A 22,069-nucleotide genomic window follows, 5' to 3' on the forward strand; every position below is an offset into this window, starting at 1 on the left:
TTTGAAATGTTAGAAACAGAGAATTTTGTTGCTCCCTGTTCCTTAGCTGATCTCAGCTCATTTTGAGCTTTTGCTTTCCTTTACACTATTTCTGCAAACTCGGGCTGCACATTGGTGATTCATCCTTTCATCCATTATTTATACATGCACTGTTTTCTCTTCACTTCCTCCTTGAATTCACAGTGCAGCCACATTGGCTTTTTCAGATATATCCCAATTTTCTTCCCTTGTGGACTTCTTTGTATTTGTACTTTTAGAAACAGCCTCATACTCCCAGTACTGGATTGCCACTACAGGAAAAGTACAGAGGAAGAGATTATCCTTTTAATTTTTTCCTCTGTTTGAGAAGGGTTTGGAACCTTAAAAAAGATGGTCTGGCCCATAAGAGGCACAATTTTTTACTTTAAACCTACAGCACGCACTGCAAATTAATGCCTTTAGGCCACATGCCTCTGGGTTTGTGACCCTCCCCACCCAGGCTATACAGAAATTTTAAAAATGTCTGGAAAAGAAGTCCTAAATACCTGCCGGATGGGCTAGGAGCATTTTTATAATGGCTTTGCTTCCCTCTCTAATCAGTTTAGACTCAGGAGATACCATTTTAAAATTAGGAAGTGACTTCCTTATTACAACAAAGCCCATTCCTGCACCTAAAATGGCCTGCTACAGCAAAAAAATGTGTAAGAACAATTCCCATGCCCCCCAGGGGATGTTTGAGAGCATTTGAGTACAAAATTGATTCTTTTCCAGTAGGTGCAGTAGCAATGTGTCCCCATTCTTCTTAGCCTTTGGTGGTTGGCCACACTGCCTTTACTTTGCATTGCCAGCTCACGTGTCTATTGTGCCCATGGACTTTTACTTGTCAGCCACTTCCCCCTATGCTCCCCAAAGGAGCCTGCAGCAAAAGAAAGACGGGCTTTTAATATATGATGCTTTGGAAAGCAAATGTAAAAGAAAGGTACTGTTATGATTATGAATATAAAATCCTATATATAACTTTGCCTACAAACCACTTAAAATTGACTTTGTCAAAATAATGGAACCAGGTTGATTCAACTGAGCCTAATTAAGAAATGTGGGGTGAAATAATGAGTGTGGAGAGAAGCAAGGGGCAAAACCCATAGATTTAGTATTCCCTACCTTGTTGTTGTTGTTGATGCCCTAAATCATCTCTTTTCCACACCCTATAGAAACTAATGATTCAATTTATTATTTTAGAAGTAGGAAAATGCCCTGCAGAACAAAATCAGAAAGTGGAGCCCATTGCTCATCTCATGGTATCTGTGAATGGGGGAAATAGTTTGAACTGTAAGGGAAAACATTTCTAAGGTCAAATTGGGTTAGAAAAAATACCTCAGAGTAATAAGATTTTTGGAAAGAATTTTAGGATGTTCTAATCACTGAAGAGCTTTGCAAAGCTGCTTTTTCCAGTGTGTTGTATAACTCACATTGTTATACATTAAGGTAAAGGTAAAGGTTTCCCCTGACATTAAGTCCAGTCGTGTCCGACTCTGGGGGTTGGTACTGTGATGACTCATGGGCCTTGTAGTCCTGTTCCTAGTGCTATCGTGGCAGATGAAGATGAAAACATGGGGTTTTCGCCGGTTCAACAAGAACCGGAGTCCTTTCACCTGCCGGATGTTGATGTTTGTCCTCAAGACTTCAGTAAAACAGACCTTGGGCATTCCTCGCCTCCGTTTCCCAGGAGGGAATCTTACTCTAGAGACAGAGGAGTCAGAGAAGCAAATCGCAGGAGTTTACGGATCGCTGCCAAACAACAGGCTGATTAGGCCTGCTTCCCTTGGGAAATTCTAAGGAGTCTTGCATCTGGACAGAGTTGGGTTTCGCTTCTCGTTCTCTAGGGAAAGAGATTGTTGGCGGGAAAATGAGACCCAATATAGATGTTTGACGCGGGAGATTCTTTGCGGAGTCAACAGAGCTGCTTCAGGAGTGAGATCGTGTGTGGACTTCGTAACCCCAGTTCCTTGCTTCCCGGATCAAGAATTCAAGTACTGCCTTGCTTTGCTGTTATCCACGGACCTTGTTCCAAGATTCACTGTTTGCCTCGTTTCTAGTCACGGACCTTGTCAAAGAACCAAGTCTATTTCCAGCCTTGTTGTCAAGCTTCTTTGGACTTCTAAGACTCTGACATTTCCCCCACTATTGCTTGGCAATAGTGTGTGTTTCGGTATTGGATAAAGAACTTTGAACTCTAATATCATTTATTGGACAATACATTTTTGGACTATATTTGACCTCATTTGAAAGGTCTGCTTCTGAACTATATTCTTCACTGGTTTTTATTGCTTTTATATATTTCCTTAATAAAGATATTAGATAGAGATTGGCCTCCGTGTATGGTTCTTGGTGCCCAGCTGCCAGGGGTCTGACAGGTACTCATCTCCATTTCTAAGCCAAAGAGCAGGCGTTGTCCATAGACACCTCCAAGGTCATGTGGCCGGCATGACTGCATGGAACGCCATTACCTTCCCACCGGAGCGGTACCTATTGATCTACTCACATTGGCATGTTTTCGAACTGCTAGGTTGGCAGAAGCTGGAGCTAACAGTGGACACTCACTCCGCTCCCCGAGTTTGAACCTGGGACCTTTCGGTCTGCAAGTTCAGCAGCTCAGCGCTTTAACACACAGAGCCACCGGAGGCTCCTTTTTGTTATACATTACACCACTGTATATATTTCTTTATCCAGATTACAACATCTCTTTTTAGTTCTTCTTATGAACGGTCAAACAATTTCAAACCTTATATATAAAACTGAGGTTAGAGCTAGTTTCCTGAAGTATTATTGCAGAATTTCAACATAGGGCTTCAAGAGTTATAAACATAAGGTATCTTACATTCAGAAACTGTTAACATTTACAAAGCAACAGTGTAGCACCTTTGAGACAGCAAAAGAAGGTTGTAGCTTAAGCTTTCATAGACGCAGACTACTTCATCAGACACAGAACAAAATTGCTATTTAGTTTCAATATATGTTCCAATCCATCACTGAGATATGATTGCTGTTTACACCTATTGAGAAGGTAGGGCCCTGTATGAAATTATAACATTTAGAAACTGAAGGGGTTTTCTGAACAGATCACTGAAATACAGCATTATACATTCTTAACAAGAATCTAGAGGAGTTCAATTTCATTATGATTTACACTGCATTGCTGGTAGATAGAACCTATGACCAATCAAGCCAAAGGCAGGCTATCATCCATGTATCATACTTTGCCAAGATGCCAGAAAATTGTCCACTTTTTCAGTCTCCAGTAAGCAGCAAGAAAGATTTATAAAGCAATCTTTATATACTATATAGCCAGCTAACCATTTAGCTTTGTTGAATTGTCAAAGCTACATTGTAAGCTGTTTATAAGCAGTGAGAAACTACTCTTGAACAAGTCAAAACTCAGAGTTGGAAGGAAAAGAATGAGCCAGTCAGTAAAGAGTATTTCTTTCCAAATAAGGTCCCATATGAAACAAGAAGCTTTAATTATAATTTTTAAAACTCTCAATATGATGACAAGTAACTGTCTGTGTATGCAGTCAGGTTCTTGGGTGCACTTTACCCTCTTGGCCACCAGATGTATTGAGCCACAACAGCCATCTTCCATTACTAGAATAGCATTAATCATGTGGGGTACCATGCATCTGGACAGTTAAGGAATCCAGCTAAGGAAAACTTTTGATTTTTCAACAATTGAAGCAAAGTTTCCAGTTTTGGTGGTGGCAATTTTGGACATAGGCTCACCATATAGAGTTTTGCTGATATAATCAGAATTTAGGTGGCTACCTTTCAGGGGTATTTCAGAACATTCATAAAGCAACCCAATCCTCAAGGAGTGAGTGAGGTGAAGGATCACTACCTGCACTGCTTTGAAAATTCATATCTCTGCTCCATCTCTAGGAGGTGAGAGGGGGGAGTCATCTCTTCCTGCACTGAACCAACTCCTGAAGACCGGGCTACTATTAGTGGCAGTTTCACCTGGGCAAAAGAAGGCAGGTGATATGAAACGTTAATATCCAGCACAACATAAGAGGGAATAGAATCCTGAATCCTCAGAGTGACATGGGAGTAGTGCATGAGGCCTGTTGCTCTGCCTCCTCCTAAATGCTATGTATGTATGCCTACCCCAGTACCTCCCTTCCTTTGTACGCGCAAAACAGATACTTGCGGCACACAGGAAGAGCAAAATGGACATTCGCAGCACACAAGAAGAGGAAAATGAACCAGGATTCACAGGATAAGTGACATAACAATGGTGATTTGGGCTTGCTCTTCTTCTTCTGGTACCAGAAGCAGTGGATAGCCGCCGCCTCCCCGAGACTGCAACAGCAGCATCCCATTTCATCTCCTTGGAGATAGTCACAGTTTTTCTATTTTTGGGGGGGGGGGGTTTGACCCAACACCTACAAAAACAGAGAGCTGAATGTAATTCTTTTTTGCAGTGTATGCTGTGATGCTAAGGGAAAAACAAGCATTCTTAGCAATTACATATATATTTTCTTTGGGTATGCCCCTCCATGTTTTAATTTTTTCCCCCTTAACATCACAGCATACAAGTCAAATAATTCCAGATAATCCTTAATAAAAATGAAGCTGGTAGGAGATTTTCATTCACCTACTTAAGGTTTTCAGGATCAATGCCAGGCAGCAAATTTGATTCAGTGGTTTGTTAATAACTATAATTGACCAATTTATCATTTTTATATATCAGAAGCTGTAATGTTGGGAGGGAATCTAGTCAACAGTGGATAAAAGTCAGGTGTTTAAACATACATTTTTAGAAGGAAATAATCACAGCTATTAACAGTTCCTAACCTTATGCAGGAATCTGTCCAAAATATATTGTTTTGACATCTATATTGTTGGAAATGACTGTCTTATTAGAAAAAAGGTATGGTAATAATTTAGTAAAGAACATGGCATACATAAAAAGAAAATATTCAGCACATTTAATGTTTTGAATACAAAATGGAGTGATAAAATTAAATTGAAATTTGGCCTGTCACCTTAATTACTGTGCAAGGCACAATAATTGATAGCTAAAGTGCTAATCATTTTAAATGTAATTACATTTAATGATTGTAATTGTGGCTTGTATCTTCTGTCCTAATAGAGGTCTTATTCACAAAACGGTTATCGGCCTGTCATATAAAAATGTGAATTGCAAATTTATGATAGTTTATTCAAAATGGACTGCTGGTTCTGTTTCAGAGGCCAGAAGAATAGGTAGACAATACAGGTGGCATTTTCATATTGTGCAGTGCCTGCAGCTTTGTGCTTGTGCTGCTTATTCATGAAAGCCAACTCTGCATGACATGGGAGAAAGGAACAGCTGGCCCCACTGTTAAAGTAATCTCTCTTGTAAACTGGCAAAGTATTTCAGAAACTGGATTATATGGCAGTGTAGATAGGACCTTAGTAGTATCTATTGAACAAGACACTATTCCAGATAAATAAAAAGACCCATATTGTGTTCTTTAGAGGAAGAGCAATAAGGGTCTGGAGAACAAGCCCTATGAGGAGCGGCTTGAAGAGCTGGGCATGTTTAGCCTGCAGAAGAGAAGGCTGAGAGGAGACATGATAGCCATGTATAAATATGTGAGGGGAAGTCATAGGGAGCAAGGAGCAAGCTTGTTTTCTGTTGCCCTGGAGACTAGGACGCAGAGCAATGGCTTTAAACTACAGGAAAGGAGATTCCACCTGAACACCAGAAAGAACTTCCTAAATGTGAGAGCTGTTCAGCAGTGGAACTCTCTGCCCCAGACTGTAGTGGAGGCTCCTTCTTTGGAGTCTTTTAAGCAGAGGCTGGATGGCCATCTGTCGGGGGTGCTTTGAATGCGATTTCCTGCTTCTTGGCAGGGGGTTGGACTGGATGGCCCATGAGGTCTCTTCCAACTCTGATTCTATGATTCTATGAGTATAAAAGTATTTAGAGTTTTAATACAAATTAGAACAAATTCAAAACTCACATCAACCCAGTGATTCAGGCCATGAACGCCTTTGACAACAAATTATCCATCCATGTACACATAATTACTGGAGACTCATTAGATTCCAAGATATTCTAATTCTGGCTTTTGCTATGTGTGAATCTTCTACATAGATCATAGTGGCAATGCAGTGCTGCATCCATTAACAACAGGGACTACCCAGATGTTCAAGGCTTCTAGTTGTCAAGCTTAATCAGCCTGGCTAATGATGAAAGTCAATGGAATTTGTGGCTCAGTGACATCTGGAGGGTTATGGGTTGCCCATCCCTGTACTAGCACTATTCCCTGCATTTGAAACTACTGGTTCAAGATTTCTTGCTGGATGAAAATTAGGAAGGCCATGAAGAAGAGGAATCTTCTACAGGCCAAAGAGGAAGGAGTAATCCACCTTTGCTCAAGGCTGGGGTGGAGCTTTGTGCTTGAGAGGCAGAGCTTCTGCTGTGTGCTCAAGGGGCAGAGCTCAGCAATATAACCAACAATTACCTTTGGAAAACATAGAGAACTGAGATGTTTTCAGAAGGAGACCACAGTTCAGTAAAGGACCCTGCTTGGTAACCTGAGTCACCAGGATATGGAGCAGGGGCAAGTTGTTCCAATCACATGCATGAGCTTTAGGATGTTCATCTTCTTGATAGAACATCTAGTGAGGTACATCTGCAGCAAGTGCAAACACCGTATTTCAATTGAAGAAAGGATCCAGCAACTCAAGGCCTGTATTGAGACACTTATACACATTAAGGAACTCAAGTTTTTTCTTGGGCACAGCCCAGCATTCAAGATACACAACCCACATCAAATGAATGAACCCACATCACTTCAAATGAGCTGGTGCTTGGAAGAATGTGACATTTTGAAAGAGAAAGAGGACCAGGCATCATTCTATGAATCCTTCTGTTAATCCGGAGTTAACAGTCAATTCCAAGTTCTCTCATCAGTACCTGATGATGAGGAAATACAACACCTTGGGGAGAATTAGAGGTTTTTAGATACAACTGGGTGGACTATCCTTGATCAGTGCATAGGGGATGTTTCTGTGGAGGAGGGCAACTCACAAACATGGAATTCACAGTTACAGAATGAAGCAGAGGCTTTTCCCCCAATCATAAATGAGGCAGAAGATGAACACACTTTAGTGAATGAGGGGGTCTTGGACATATCTGACTGGATTATCCTTGATGAATGCATGGGGGAGGTATTTGATGAAGAGACCAGTTTAAAGCTACACAATCCAGTTCAAAATGAACAGGAAGAACAGTAACAGGGTCAGTTTTCAGGAGACCTGTAGAGCACCTTACAGGAAAGGGACCCTGTCAATCCACCCCCTCCTCCCATCCCCCCCATTTCCCCCCCAAAAAACTTACTAGGGGCCTGCTGGCAGTACAGGCCCCTCCATAGAATATTCCTGATGCTTGAAAAATATGTCAGTAGGGGGGGGGGGGAGGGATTTAGGTACACAAATCATTAATATCACTAACCATCATACATTTTTATTCATACTGATAATGGCATTGTTAGTGCAAGATTATTTTAAATGGAGAAGTATTAACTGAACCTTGCTTCCTTTCATCTTGCCCTTTTGTTCCTCACATGCTTTCTTTCCCTTGTCCACTTGTACTCCATGGGGTACAACCATTGGTTTTCATTTCTCCACAGCTCCCATCCCTCTCTTACTTTCATTCCATCACTTTCCATTCTTTTTGTAAGCTTGCTAGCAAACTCACTCATATAACTTTTAGTCTTCTCACCTCTCATGTGGAGACTACCTCGCATAGTCATCATCCCCATCCCCCTATAAAATACTTCCTGATTTTACTGAATATAAACTGGTTTGTGTCAATGTTGCATTCCTAGAAAAGAACAGATATATATTATATATAAAAAGAACAAAGGAAAAAATGTAGTGCTCAGAGGTTACCGCTCTGAAGTACGAGTAAACATACAAGTCTTGCCTATTGTGGGAAGATCTTCTCATGCTTGCCTGGGTTTTTGAGTCATCGACAATGTAAGAAACAACTGCATCTAGTCTGTTCCTGTTCATTCAGCTGTGCTATGACTGATAATGCCTGAGAAAATGGTTTTCATATATTTGTTGCTCATTTATTATAGGTTATAGCAAGGAGTTCAAAGCCTATAATATGAGTAATCCTGGAAACAGATCTGGAAAAATATGCTGCATGGTCTTTCCCCCTCAATCTTCTTTCTTGGTTGTTTTTTAGCAACAGAATCTTGAAACCTAGCTTGACAAGAGATGGGTAAAGCCTTTGTGATATATTTAGACAGCTTGAAATAATAATGAGGCTTCAAAATGTGACATTTTGCTCTACATCAGTTTGATACTAATTTAGCTTTGTTCAATAACTTTGCTTTTAAAAAGAAGACTAAGAAAAATAAGAAAACCGAATGGTCCAAATCCCCTGGGGTGGAACAGCATTAAGCCTGAACAAATGTGTGGTTTTCAGATTAAGTATGTGCATACCTATTATTTTCAGGCCTAAATTATATTCACTTTGATATATTTTAGTTTGGAGAAAGGGAGTAGGTGTGATGATTGCAGAACCTTGGTAACAATTAAATTCGCTCCCAAGGAGATCTTGGAAATTTATGTAATGCTAGATTACTACTATACAGCAAAGTTATGAATGAAGAAAACATGGTCAACTTCTCAGTTTCAATCCCCACAACCCCACCCTTCAGCTCCCTAAGGTTCTCCTATCAAGCTTTCAGGCTTTCCAGTCTGAGCTGGTTTGTGTTATTAAGCTCTTTCCCAGTCAGGGCATCCAGATGGTTTCATTCCTTGACTTTGGCTTTGAAACTCATGGCATGGAGGTGTTCTGGTGTCTTTTGGCATTTCAATGAGAGACGTCCCCTTTTCCTTGTTACCCCCCCCCCCCGGTGGAGTAAATGGTTGCCCCTTTAGAGGAGGCCTTGAACCCTGATGGTTCGTCCAGCTTCACACCCATCTCTAATCTTAGGGTTGCCCTGGCTAAAAAGTAGAAAGCCACACGTAGACTTGGATATGGAGGTATTCCGATTTCTGGGTGGAGTTTACAAACCACCACCTGAGAAACCGGACAGAGCTTTGGTAGCATTTAAATTCACATAGAGAGACTCCGTAATTTGTAAGTGAATTTAATTGCTACCAAGGCTCTGAAATCATCACAATAAGCTAGTTTCTCACGTCTGCATTCTTGGACAAACTTTTTGTCAAGGGGGAGAAGGAAAGAAACTATAGCTATCTAGTAGAAACCATTAGACTTCTCCCCAGCTATTTCTGAACAGATAATCAATTATTGACCTATAAATGAATGTGGAGCTTATATTCTCTCACAATAATACTCAGACCCTTAAAAATGACTGATCTAAGTAGGAACACAAGTGCAATGCAACAGAGATATCTTATCTTTCTCTTGAGCTAACCAGCCATAATACAGTATCTGTATCTGTATCTTTGCAATGATTTGTGATTTGTGAGAGAGATTTGTGATCACTGCAGTTTTCATTTCTCACAATAACATCAGTAGAGACTCTTTCTTGCTTATGGTATACTATTTGTGGGAATATAATTTAGAATATTCTGTGTTTGCCCATGTACTGAGTTGATTCACCTAAGGTTTGTCCTGAAACAACCTTCCACTTTCAGCCCCAAGCCTTTTTAAAGCAAAACACCAGCAATCATATTGAATTGTGCAGTAGCTTTATGATGTGAACAAGCGTCCCCCAGGGATCAGGGTTAGATAGCCTAATGCATTTTGCTTTCCTTGTCACCATAAGCAAGATTTGCACACAGCCTGAGTGCTTCCATATTAGCCTACTACACAGAGGAGACACATCTAGATTCTGAAATATTAAATATGTACTTTCATTCCTCCAGTCCATTTCCTTGCTTTTTTGATTCCTCCCCCTCCCCTCCTTGTTCATCTTGACTTCTAGAGAAAAACTGGTCAATTGGGTGGTGGAGGTTGCAGATACTCCTTTGAAAGTGGGCTGTGTTCTAACTTCTTTAAAAGAAACAATAAGACCACCACAGAGGAGAGATGTAATAGGCCACATCTCTGTCTTCTGAGTATTTATCTTCATTTACTGTCCTGATGTTAGAGGGTGTTTTTTTTAATACTGGTAGACAGATTTTGTTCATTTTCATGGTTTCCTCCTTTCTGTTAAAATTGCCCACATGCTTGCAGATTTCAATGGCTTCTCTGTGTAGTCTGACATGGTGGTCTAGCATTTCTGTGTTCTCAAATAATATGCTGCACTGGCTAACTTCTCTGGTTGAGTTAGTCTGCAGTGCCTTTCATGTTCCTTGATTTTGTGTTTGGGCACTGCATTTGGTGGTCCCTATGTAGACTTGAAATCGAGCTAGAATTTGGGGGTCCCCCTAGGAAAAGAGGGGGACCTGAGACCTCCCTGTGGGTCAGACACTCCTGGTGAGAAGGAGAGAGCTGCTGCGAATCAGAGCTTCCCCAATCCCAAATAATTCTCACCAAAAGCCGAAGAAGGAGCACCGAGATGTTTATTCGATCCAGCTGGATAGGATGTCAAACTGCAATCATTCGTCAAGCAAGACATGATCATACAACAGAAGATAGTACCCTTTATAGTGAAAAGAGAGGGCAGAGAGGTTTGAATTTCCCACCCCGCCTCCCTCCGCCTGCTCTGCGTTGATTGGTTATTGAAGTGAAGGCGCGAATGTCCTGTCCAATGAGTGAGCTATCCCCACTTCAGCTCCTCAGCCAATCAGGAGCAAGGGGGCATTCTGAGCCTTTGACAAAGGGTGACTGAGTGAATTTGTGATTGAATCAATGGTTCTAATATGTACATGATGGCACCGATAGCTTTAAAAAGCTCTCAAGGTGTGCAAAGATTATTTCCTGGGGTGAAAATATACATATTTGTCTGGCGTGTCTTGCCAGATTCTGGTTGTCATATAGCTGGAGGCTGATCAGGTGGGTGAGTGCTTTGTCAATGTGTTCAGCCGGGTAAATAGACAAAATGAATAATCAGGCAGGGCGATCTTGGCTTTCCGAAGGCTAAAACTGCCCCAGATATTAATGTGACAAGTAACCAAGTGATCAAATCCTCTCTTTTGAGTGGCCTGCTCCGAGGCTGAAAAGGGGCGACTGATGTCTATTGTCCATGCAAGGGATTTGGTGATGTCCTTTTGTGAGAGGATTTCGCTCTCTGGAATGCAGATGACTCTCTGCCAACCAGGTCAAACAGAGGTGGCTCACAATATTTTCATACATTGGGGAACATAAAGGAAAAGGTGACATATGGGGGTACAGAGAATACATTCATAAAGTCAAAAATCATATTGCCCACTCCCACCCACCCAAAGGTCCAGGATAAATCCATAAAGTTCATAGAAAAGTTCAGAATCCAAGGGGAGAGGATAAGGGGTTTCATTGAATGTTCATGGCATGGTCAAGCCAGTCAGAGTTCAGTGCAAGGAGGGGCCGACTGGAGATTGGGGTCTCTTCCTGAGACACAAGGAGACCCCATGGTGACCCTCTCCGTGTTCAGCATGCCGTCTGAACCCATGAATCCATGAAATGGCAGCGGGGCGGGCGATGCACTGGCAGAGAGGCTTGAATTGACAATCAGCTATTGTCTCTTTAAATCTAGTTGCTGCGGTACTAAAGATGGTTTTCCCGGAGTGGAGAGATTCCGAATGTAAAAGCAAGATAGCAGTTATGCTTAGGGTTAGTTCAGAATGAAGCGGTGTGAATTTGAGACCAATCCATTAATGCGTGGTTACGGAAATCCAGGGATCTCCGTAACCGCAGTTTAAGGGAAGGCATTCCAGCAGGTTGCCCGTGGCTTGAGAAAGGAAAAGAAGCATGGCGAAAGGTTAATCATTAACCGCTCGGAGCCTATGTTTGTCTTGTCTTTGTTCTATGTTAAAAGGCATTGAATGTTTGCCTATATGTGTAATGTGATCCGCCCTGAGTCCCCTTCGGGGTGAGAAGGGCGGAATATAAATGCTGTAAATAAAATAAAATAAAATAAATTAGACAGAAAGGATAGGTTCCCATGCCAGAGTCAAAGAAGGATACAAAATGACCACTATGAGAAGGGAAGGTTAAAATGAAATGATACTTTTATTTGGGATTAGTTACATTGTTAGGGATAGGGACGGAGGCAAAAAGGAAACATGTTATAAGCTGCTGTTGGAATACACATTTCATTTATTGATTGATTCAACAGGGCTTCTTTCCGGATCTGTGGAACTCCCTGCTGCAGGTCAGATTAGGTTGAATGCAGGAAGCCTATTCTGTTTGACCTCAGATTTGTCCACAACCTGGACACAGCATATTATTTGAGAACACTCAGAAGACAGGGGAATTCCAGATAAGAAACAATCAGAACCAGTTAACACCTCACAACAAAGGATTCCCCCTGGCAGGAAGCAGCCAGGCTTTGAAGCTGCCAGGCTATTCAATGCTAATCAAGTTGGCCAATTGCAACATTCATTGTCTGCCTCAGGCAGGCAAGAGTTCTTTCTCCCACCCTGAGCATTCCACAGATATATCAACCCCACTTGCCTAGTTTCCAACAGACATCACAACCTCTGAGTATGCTGCCATAGATGTGGGCCAAATGTCAGGAGATAATACTTCTGGAACATGGCCATACAGCCAGGAAAACTCACAGCAACCCAGTGATTCCAGCCATGAAAGCTTTCGTCAACACATTAATGGAATTTGCTGTAATTTGAAAGCTCTGATAGAGTGAGTCGTCAGAAAGTGGGGTATCAAAAGTTGGAGGATGTCTGTAAAAAGAAGTCACATTTCCTCAATACTTTGCACCAAGTTTTTGTGGAAGCACTAGTAGTCAAAACATTTTCACAGTGTTCTACTAGCTATTTATTTAGTGAATACAAAAATGACCTAGCTTCAAAAATATATTTCTTTTAATTAACCTTAACGTGTGCTTCTTTCATGCTATCTATTTTTCAGCATTGTGCCACCTAAAAACTGGATAACAGGAAATTATGTTGGAGATACAAAAAAAAACAGCAATATTGTAATTGTGGTACATTTTAACAACAATGAAAAACTGATGGAGGATGTCCAAGGCAGTCCTCTCCAGAAAGTTTTGTATCCCAGTGGCCTGTGTGAGCAGATGCGATCATCACATGAACAGGGTTATTCCTTTAGGATTTTTTTTTTAAAAAAATCACACATCAACTACCAGTAGTGAGCTGCATAACATGAAAAATCAGTTGTCACAAATTATTAATAATAACAGAACTTAATTGTAAAAATATTTCTATGTATATAAATGTAAGCACTTACACTTACTCAAACAACAATGCTCAGCTGTGTAGTAAGAAAGAAGCTGAAGATCTTAATATATAGCTATTTGGCATTTTAATATTTTGTTGAGTAGCTAAGCTTATACATTTTTAAGTATAAAATTTAATATCAATTAATGCATAAAATATGGACACAGAGGTTAAAATATTAAATACATGTATACTCGGAGTCCTAAAGGGCAATGGATCTACCTTATGTTATTACTACATAAAATAACTCATATCCGAAGTGTCCAAAAATAAGTTTCCCTATTTTGTCCCTCTGAGTAGGGACAAGCTTGCTGTGCGGGAACTTTCATACAGATTTAAGGGCTGCCCTGAATTTTACACAAGGCAGGTCCATTAGTTGTGGGTTAGTTGCTTGTGAGTTTCAGGCCGGTTAACATGGAGCTGCCCCTTCTGTGTCAGGGCAAAGAGCAAAGGTATTAAGGGCAAAGTGTTATTTGCTTTTTGACAATGCAAGGCCCCACTCTCCATGTCAGACACAGGAAATTCAGATGGGAAATCTTTGGGCATCCTCCGTACACTCCCGACCTAGCCCCTAATGACTTCCACCTCAAAACTCACCTAGGGGAGCTGCAGTTTCATACGGACTATGAAGTCAAGGCAACAGTGGACACCTGGATAAGAAGTATGGGGGCAGAGTGGTTGTACAAGGCATACAAAAAATGTTAGCATGTTATCAGAATTGCCTGGAGAAATTTGGAGACTATGTGGAGAAAATAAGAAACATTGTAGAATGTAAATAAATTTTGTTTGTAATTTTTCTACTGTTGTTCAATTTATCCTAGCATAAAGAAATTTACTTTTTGGACACCTCTCCTTCCACAGTTTTTCATTACTTATGCATTTGCAAAGTAGTCTGGCTACTACTTCAAGAACTTTCTTCAGAGCAGTATGCTCTTCATTACATTGATAATCCTTTGTTAGCTTTTTCTTTTAATTGCACATATATTCTATAAAAGCTTGTTGATGGCTATTCTCACCTAGAACATTTTATCATTCTTTTGCATAATGTTTAAAATTCATTAAGTTTGGAAGTGTGTGTATCTGAAATGTCACATGTTTCATAGCAGCCTGTTTCATATGTAATCTTATGCTTGCAGGTGATATGCAAATAGAGCACTAATCTTAAAGAAATACTCAATTTCCACAATATCAATTTAAAGTTACGCATTATTTGGCTAACATAGCTCCTGTGTCTGATGTATATTTATATCACTGGTTTAATTTATTGCTTTCTGAAATTAAGCTTAAAGATTTAGGAAGTAAACAAATAATCTTGAAATACAACTAGTTTGAAAAAGCACCACAGCAAGAGTGCCAACCCCACACGCCTCAAAGCTAGACATTAGATGCATTGGCACATTTGGGTGTACCTTATGGATGCCCCCCCCTTTGAACACCATATACATGCAAAAGCACAAAGTCATATCACAGTCTATGTTTGCAATTTTCAGTCTGCTAAGTTTCAAATCAAGAGATTTGCAGTGACAATGCTTCTTCAGCATACATGGTGAAGTATTTTAAAAAATATTCATGGGAACCAAATGTTCTGAATGAGCTCATTATTTTATCACATCATCAGTGAAACTTTTTATCATATTACTTCTAACTGATCTTTTCTTTTTTCCAGAATATCCCTTAAAATGTTAAAGCATAGTAGTGCCTCAATCAGAAAAAAAGGGAGCAAAATGCCTTTGACCACCACTGTTGCTAGAGTTGAAACTCCCTCATGCTAGACATTGCTACCTATTTTCAGTTCTCCTTTTTACCTATCACTCTGACTTATGAAACAAATTTTACATTCACTTGAGCTTTATACAGGCTTTGCTTTTATGTAGTATCTATTTTAATGCTGGAGCCAGTCTGAGTTCTGTTTTTAAGAGTAAAGCAAAGTAAAGATAATAGCAGTAACTACTACCTATACTATAACTTGAGTATCCTTTGTTTGAAATGCTCGGGAAGTTCTGGATTTTGGAATACTTCTATATATGTACATAATGAGATATCTTATTGATGGGCCCCAAGTCTAAACATAAAATGCATCTATATTTCATATAACCCTTATATACCTAGCTTGAATGTGATTTTGTACAATATTTTTGTGTGAAACAAAGTCTGTATATCCCAAGGTGATCACTTGTGGCTGAATATGATGATTATCTTCTAAGGGTAGAATCTTGGCATTGGATTCGTAAGTAACTGTAGAGACCTATTGTGTACCAGCTGATCTTTCACAATGAAGACATAGATTTCCAGGTGCGAGGCTGTCCTCACAAGGGTTTGCTTGCCTTCCTCTTGGCACATTTCTCCTTTTCACCCTCTGTTCATGCCTCTTCAAAATCCATAGCACTGTTGGTAACAGCTGACCTCCAGTTGGAATGCTTGCATGCCAGGGTTTCCCAGTTTTCTGTGTTTATTCCACATTTGGGGTGGGGGTGGGGGGGGTTAGCTTTAAGCCTCTTATACTGTCCACTTTCCATTCTCGAGTTGAAAGTAAAGTAACTGTTTGGGAGACAGTGATCCGGTATTTGGACATTGTGGTCAGTCCAGTGAAGTTGAAGGGAGAGAATCATAGCTTCAGTGCTGCTGGCCTTTGTGTCTTCCCAAACCCCGAAGTTTGTCCTCCTGTCCAGGATTTTTCAGAGGCAACACTGATGGAATCTTTCCAGAAGAGAGTGACGTTTGTAAACAGTCCATGTTTTGCAGGTGTACAACAGAGTTGGAAGGACAATGGCCTTATCAGCTAGCATCTAGGTATTCCTACAGATGTCAAACACTCTCTGCTTCATTCGAAAAAATGCTGCACTCGCAGAGTTCAAATGATGTTGTATTTCAGCATTGATGTCAACTTTTATAGAGATGGGGCTGCCTAGGTAATGGAAATGATCAACATTATTTAGCATTACACCATTAAGCTTTATTTCTGGCATTGCACAGGGATTGGTTGGTGCCTGCTGGTAGAGCAGGTCTTCACCTTTTCATATGCTTCTGCAAAGGTGTTTAAAGTGACTTGTAGATCTTTCTCTAAATGAGCACAGGCTGCATTTTAATCAGAGTTCTATAACCAAAGTTGTTGGGACCTTACTTTTGTCTTTCAGCCTGCTGAGGTTAAACAGTAGCCAACAGGTCATTTCCACACTAGTGGGGAGATTCCCATCAACAAGATGTAGAATCATAGTTATGAACATAGAAAACAATGCATCCCTGTTTGGCACCTGATCCCATCTTAAATGGGTCACTTTGGGAGCCATTGCTGTCTAAGACTGTTGCCACTAGGTCATCATGGAGGAGCTGCAGGATGTTCACAAATTTATCAAATTTTCAAGAGGATACTCCTGAGAGCTTCATAGTGTCAAAGACCTTTGCAAGATCAATGAATGCCATGTACAAAGATTGGTTTTGTTTCCTGCATTTTTGGAGGAGCTGTGCTGTGAAAATTATATCCCCTGTTTTTCTGGAGCAGCAAAAACCATTATGGGACTCAGAGAGAATGTCTTTTGAAATAGATAGAAGGCGGTTTGCAAGGATTCTTGTGAGGATTTTCCTGGCAGAGGTTAAAAGGGAGATACCTCAATAGTTTCCACAGTTTGTTATTTCTCCACTTTTTAAAAGGGTGATGATAATGGCATCCTTGAAGTCGGCTGAGATCTTCTCAATCATCCATACTTTTTCAATGAGCTTGTGGATTGGCATGTCAGCTCAGGCCTGTTTGTTTGTTTTTTTTAAGCTTTCTGCAGTGATCCCATCAGGTCTGCCGGCTTTGTTATTTTTTTAGTTGGTTGATGGCTTTGCTGGCTTCCTCTAAACCAGACAGTGCTGCAAGTTCATCACTGGTTTGTTGTTGAAAAATTTGCAAAATAATCTCTTCAGCCATATTGGACTGCAGTCAAGAAGGTTGTAGTAGTGCTCTTTGCAATGTAGTGCCATGGATTTTTTTTGTCCTTTAGAAATTTGATTCCATATGATGAATGTAGAGGGTGTATGTCATGATTTGTTGGACCATAAATGACCTTTGTTGTTTTAAAAAAATACTCGTGTGTCATGGACATCTGCAAAGTGGTGGCTTTCTTGAGTCTTTTTTGGCCCCCAAATGTTCTTGAGTTCTCTGGTTCCTCTTTGGACCTCAGCTTTTTCACTTGCATAGATCTTTTTCTTAGCAGCACAGCTGATGTATCTTTGCCATATTTGGGAGGTTTTCCTTTTCTTATTAATTAAATGTTGGATCTTGTTATCATTCTCATCAAACTAGTTAAGGTGTTTCTTAGTTTGGTGTCCAATAGTTTGTTCACAGGCTGTCATGATAAGATCTTCAGTTCATTCCAATGTTCCTCTACATTTTAAGGGGGTTCCAGGGGTAGATTATTCTTAAGCCTTGTTTGGAGAAAGGTTTGTTTAGAGGGCCCTTCAAGGGTGTTAATTTTGTGCCTTATCTTTCTTCCTTGTAATCTATATTTGGGAGTGATCTTGATTGCCATCATGGATCAAATTAGTCAGTGGTCTGTCCAGCAGTCATCAGCGCTTGTCATGGGTTTTGTGAGAAATACATCACAGCAGCTGCTGACACACATAAATATATAGTCTAAGAGGTGCCAATTCTTTAACCAGGGGTGCTTTCATAATGTCTTAAACTTTTTTTTTGGCAGAAGAAAAATATGTTTGCATGTATTGATGCATCAGAAGGGAATGGCATCACTGTCTCAGCCACTCATAAGGACAATGTTGGATTTTGAAATATTTTAGAATGTGGAATTTCAGATAAAGGATGTTCTACCTGCATAGTATTAAAGGTTTTGGCCATATCACTAGTTTTGAAGATGGATTATAATGGCAACAGTAAGAGTAATAGTTGTATGCCTGTGTTGTCTTTTTGTAAAATCAGGTTATAAGAATGAAATTCAGCTTATTATTTAAATAAGTAACACAACTGATCATTGGAGTGCATGTTTTGTGGCTGATGCTAAAATCTTAATAGCCAGAAAAGCAGCTGATATGAATTTAGATGCTATCTCACCATTGTGACCATCTATGGTAAACAAATTTAAAATGTTAATGTTACTCATGTGGCATACTGCTATCTAATAACCCTAATCAGAAGCCATCACATATGGGGTGAAATGATTGATTTGGCCTGTTCTATCTTAGACTTGTTTTTGCCCCATTTATCCTGCTTTGCAAGAACTGCATTACCATGAGTGGCTTAGGTTTTTCTTCATGAAAGATTCTCTCAAAACTCTTAATGAGTACTCAGTGTCGAATGACTGATTGAGTGTTTTTCAAGAAAGAGTTACTCAGTGGGAATAGGGTTAAAGGGGGTTAGGGCTCCGGTGAAATGCTTGTGCTTTTCTGACCTTCTGTGAATAATTAACATGAACTATGGTCTATGAATATTTATTTTGCAGTTAATTAAACAGGTGAATAGTCCTTGTCATGTAATATTCTTATTGATGTTTACAAATCTCAGACACTTCTACTAGACATTTTCCCTGTTTTAAACAGAATCACAGTATTGAACTATTAAAAGTCCTTAACTTTATTTTACTTCTCTAAAAAAAAAAATCAGTTACTGCAGACATTTAAAAACGGACAACAGATAACAAAATTCAGGAGATAACATTATGGCTCTGCATAAATTCATGATGCAAGTACACCGGAAATTCTATGAACCATTTTGGATTCTCTGGCACAAAAATTATATCATACAAGAAAGGACCTATTTTAAAGGGAAAAAATGAGCATGTTAAGGGATATTGAACTCAGATTGTATAAGGAAACAGATATTAAATATTACTTTCAACTTTTGATTCTAATTATATTACATAGTGAATTTTGTTAAAACTGTTGCTTTTTAATAGCAGAAAATGAAAGCAGTCCTTTAATAAAGGGAATATGATAGTGTCTCAAACTCAGAAACAACTGTACTGTTTCAAATACATGTCATTTATACATTTTACTCATAGCCCCTTTCCATATTGTCTCTTCACCAATGTATGAATTTTGTCTAAATCATGTTCAAATATTTAATTACATATATCACACACACACAAAACAAATAGTATTTATATGCATAATTTGATATACCACAAACAGCATTAGGAAGCAGTGGCGTGTGTGCTCTCCAGCCGCTGCAACCAGTGGGAGCAATCTCCTGAAGACTGCGCACGCTGCTGCTTCCGACAGGAGGCTTCCTCCCGCCGGAATCGGCGGCATGCGCAGTCTCGAGGAGGTTGCTCCTGCCAGGGGCAGGACCTGTGGAGCCCCCAGATGCCGCAGCTGTTGCCTGGATCCATGGCAGGGATGCTGGAGAGGCCGCCAGGCCGCGGGAAGGGCTCCACGCAGCCCCTCGGGGAGTTGCGGGAAGGACAAGGCCCCGCTCCTTGGTGCTAAAGGCCCAGTGCTGGGTGGAGCGCTGGGTGGAAGGTCCCATTGAAGAGACAATGGGATGAAACAAATCTCAGTGCAAATCACCCCAGGGAAAGTGCCACTTTAAGAAAGGTGCATAACTCTGTTTTAGTGGAAAGTGTCACCTTAAGAAAAATGCCTTAAATCTGCTTCCGTGGAAGGGTCTTGAAGGCAGTGTTGCCTTAAAGAATGCCTCTTTTTAAAATTGTGCTGGTATCCTTGAAATGGGAGGAGTCATCGTCTTTCCATGTAATGGGAATTAAGTGAATGGTTGAGTTAGAAGCTAGAGAAAGTGATTGTGTGATGGGAGTGAGTAAATTCTTCATTTTCTTTAAAAACAGAACACCATGAAACTCCATCCTTTTTCCCTGATTTCCCTCATTTTCTCCAGCTCCTTGTGATGAAATCCTTACAGTTACAATCAGCCCTTTGAAGGCAACCATAAGACTGATGTAGCCTTGATGGAAATGTGTTTGACAGGGGTGGTCTAGAAAAAGAAAATAAGAGACATGGGATTCAAGGAAGCTATCTTATTTCCCCTTAAATTTTATCAGTTCTTATTTTTAAAGATATTTACCACTTTTCTGATGAAAATGAATCTATTGTAAAGAACATAATGGTTTCACCGACTGCAACCATATATTTAGCTAGAGATATATTGTGTATATGTAAACAGTATGCATGGGGGAAACTATCACAGTGTCATGTAGATTATTTTTGTAAAATCTATACACAAGAACAAATGTGTGTCTTCTGAATTCCTTTATTTTTCAGTCCTTAAAGCATAATTTTCTCCCATCAGTCTGAGAATCTGGCCTCCTGTGAGAAAACAACTGTGTTGGTTTAAATAAATCAGCTGGCAAGCTGGCATAGTTCAGGTTTCTACATTTAATCCCCCCCCCCCCAAAAAAAGAAGCTGGTCTACGATTTTGCATTGATTTCTGTCATATAGTTGTTTTCTTAATATACAGAATTAAGGATGAATCAGTTTTTAGAGCTGATTATATTGAATCTATTCAGTAATTTTAGTATAAAATAATTGTTCAAATAGAATTTTTAAATCTACACATACATACACCTGTTTGATCTAAAGAAGACATGTGCCTCTAAGTCAACCCATTTTTTTCAACACAAAAAAGGAAGCATCAATTTTGTTAACTGGTTCTCCCTTCAGTTCCTGAACCTGATAATAAAATGTATAGATTAGGCTTGTACAATTCAGGCAAAAGGCATGCTGTTTCAGGGTCAATTTTCAGCTACCCCCTTATTCTGTTTACTGGGAAGTTACTTGAATCAGGAGGAGTGTTGCCATTTTCATTCAGCAAAGATTCAGCCCATTAGCTACAATAGGAAACTTTAAAGGCTCAATTATTTTAAGACTATCTGCATGAAACCTACCTCAGTTTTAGACCCCATTTACAACTGCAGGCCTGCCAAGTTTTAGGACAATTCACCAATCTATTGATTTTTAGAATTATTTTAAGTTTTTACCATAACATTTTTAAAAATAAGACAAACGACAAAAGTGTGTTCTGGGAATTGTAGTTGCTGGTTGTGTCCATTCTGAGCCAATTGGAGCATGGACACAACTAGGCATTTTATTGGCTGGGAAACAGAGAGAGAGAGAAACTTCAACTCCCATCATGCTCCAAGAGGAACTCAGAGACTTTTCAATGCCCACCCCATGCAAGTGCTGCTGGGAAAGCAAGTTCCCAGCATGGCCCTCTCTGGAGAAGGAGCCAAAGGAACTTTTCCACTGCCAGGGAGGGAGAAAAAACCCTGCATGATCTTCTCCAGGAGCCCCCTGGAAGACCCCTGCCTCAGGTATAATGCACTTAACTCCATCCTCTCCAGTAGCCAATAAATCCAGCTCTCTTGATCCGTTTTGCCCAGCTTTTCAATTTCCTCCTCCCCATTCTGTTGTTTTGGATTACACAAAATGGACAACCGAATATTACAAATCACTTTTGATCAAACTGATCTGCCTATTATGGATTTGTTGTTCTATTCTTTATTAGGGTTTCCAGTATGTCATCTGCAGAGCAAACTGGACCAGAGAAACTAGGTATTCATGGCCTCATTCTGTATCACAGAAAAGGAAATGCAGATTGACAAAGTTTCCATTGTCTACATATGTAGGCAGATACCACTTTAAGTTATATGCTTGGGATATTGTTTGTGTTCCTAATGTTACAAAAGTCATGTTTTAAGCAAGTAAGAATGAGTACAAATATATTTTAAAAATAAAAAATGTGGAAAAGGTTTGAAAATATCTTAAGTATTTTCTGGAATATTTCTTTTTAAATATAGTATGACTCCATATTCTCAAGACCAGTAGCCATGTCTG

The 22,069-nt window shown here is 39.9% G+C and overlaps 1 protein-coding gene across 9 annotated transcripts in view; it reads left to right on the top strand.

The window, feature by feature from the left end:
- The window catches only part of epha6 (EPH receptor A6), a 579,601-nt gene that overhangs the window by 191,862 nt on the left and 365,670 nt on the right, over positions 1–22,069 (top strand). The gene's annotated exons all lie outside the window — the stretch shown is intronic.

Source organism: Anolis carolinensis, chromosome 3 (genome assembly GCF_035594765.1).
Source record: "Anolis carolinensis isolate JA03-04 chromosome 3, rAnoCar3.1.pri, whole genome shotgun sequence".
Lineage (NCBI taxonomy): Eukaryota > Metazoa > Chordata > Lepidosauria > Squamata > Dactyloidae > Anolis > Anolis carolinensis.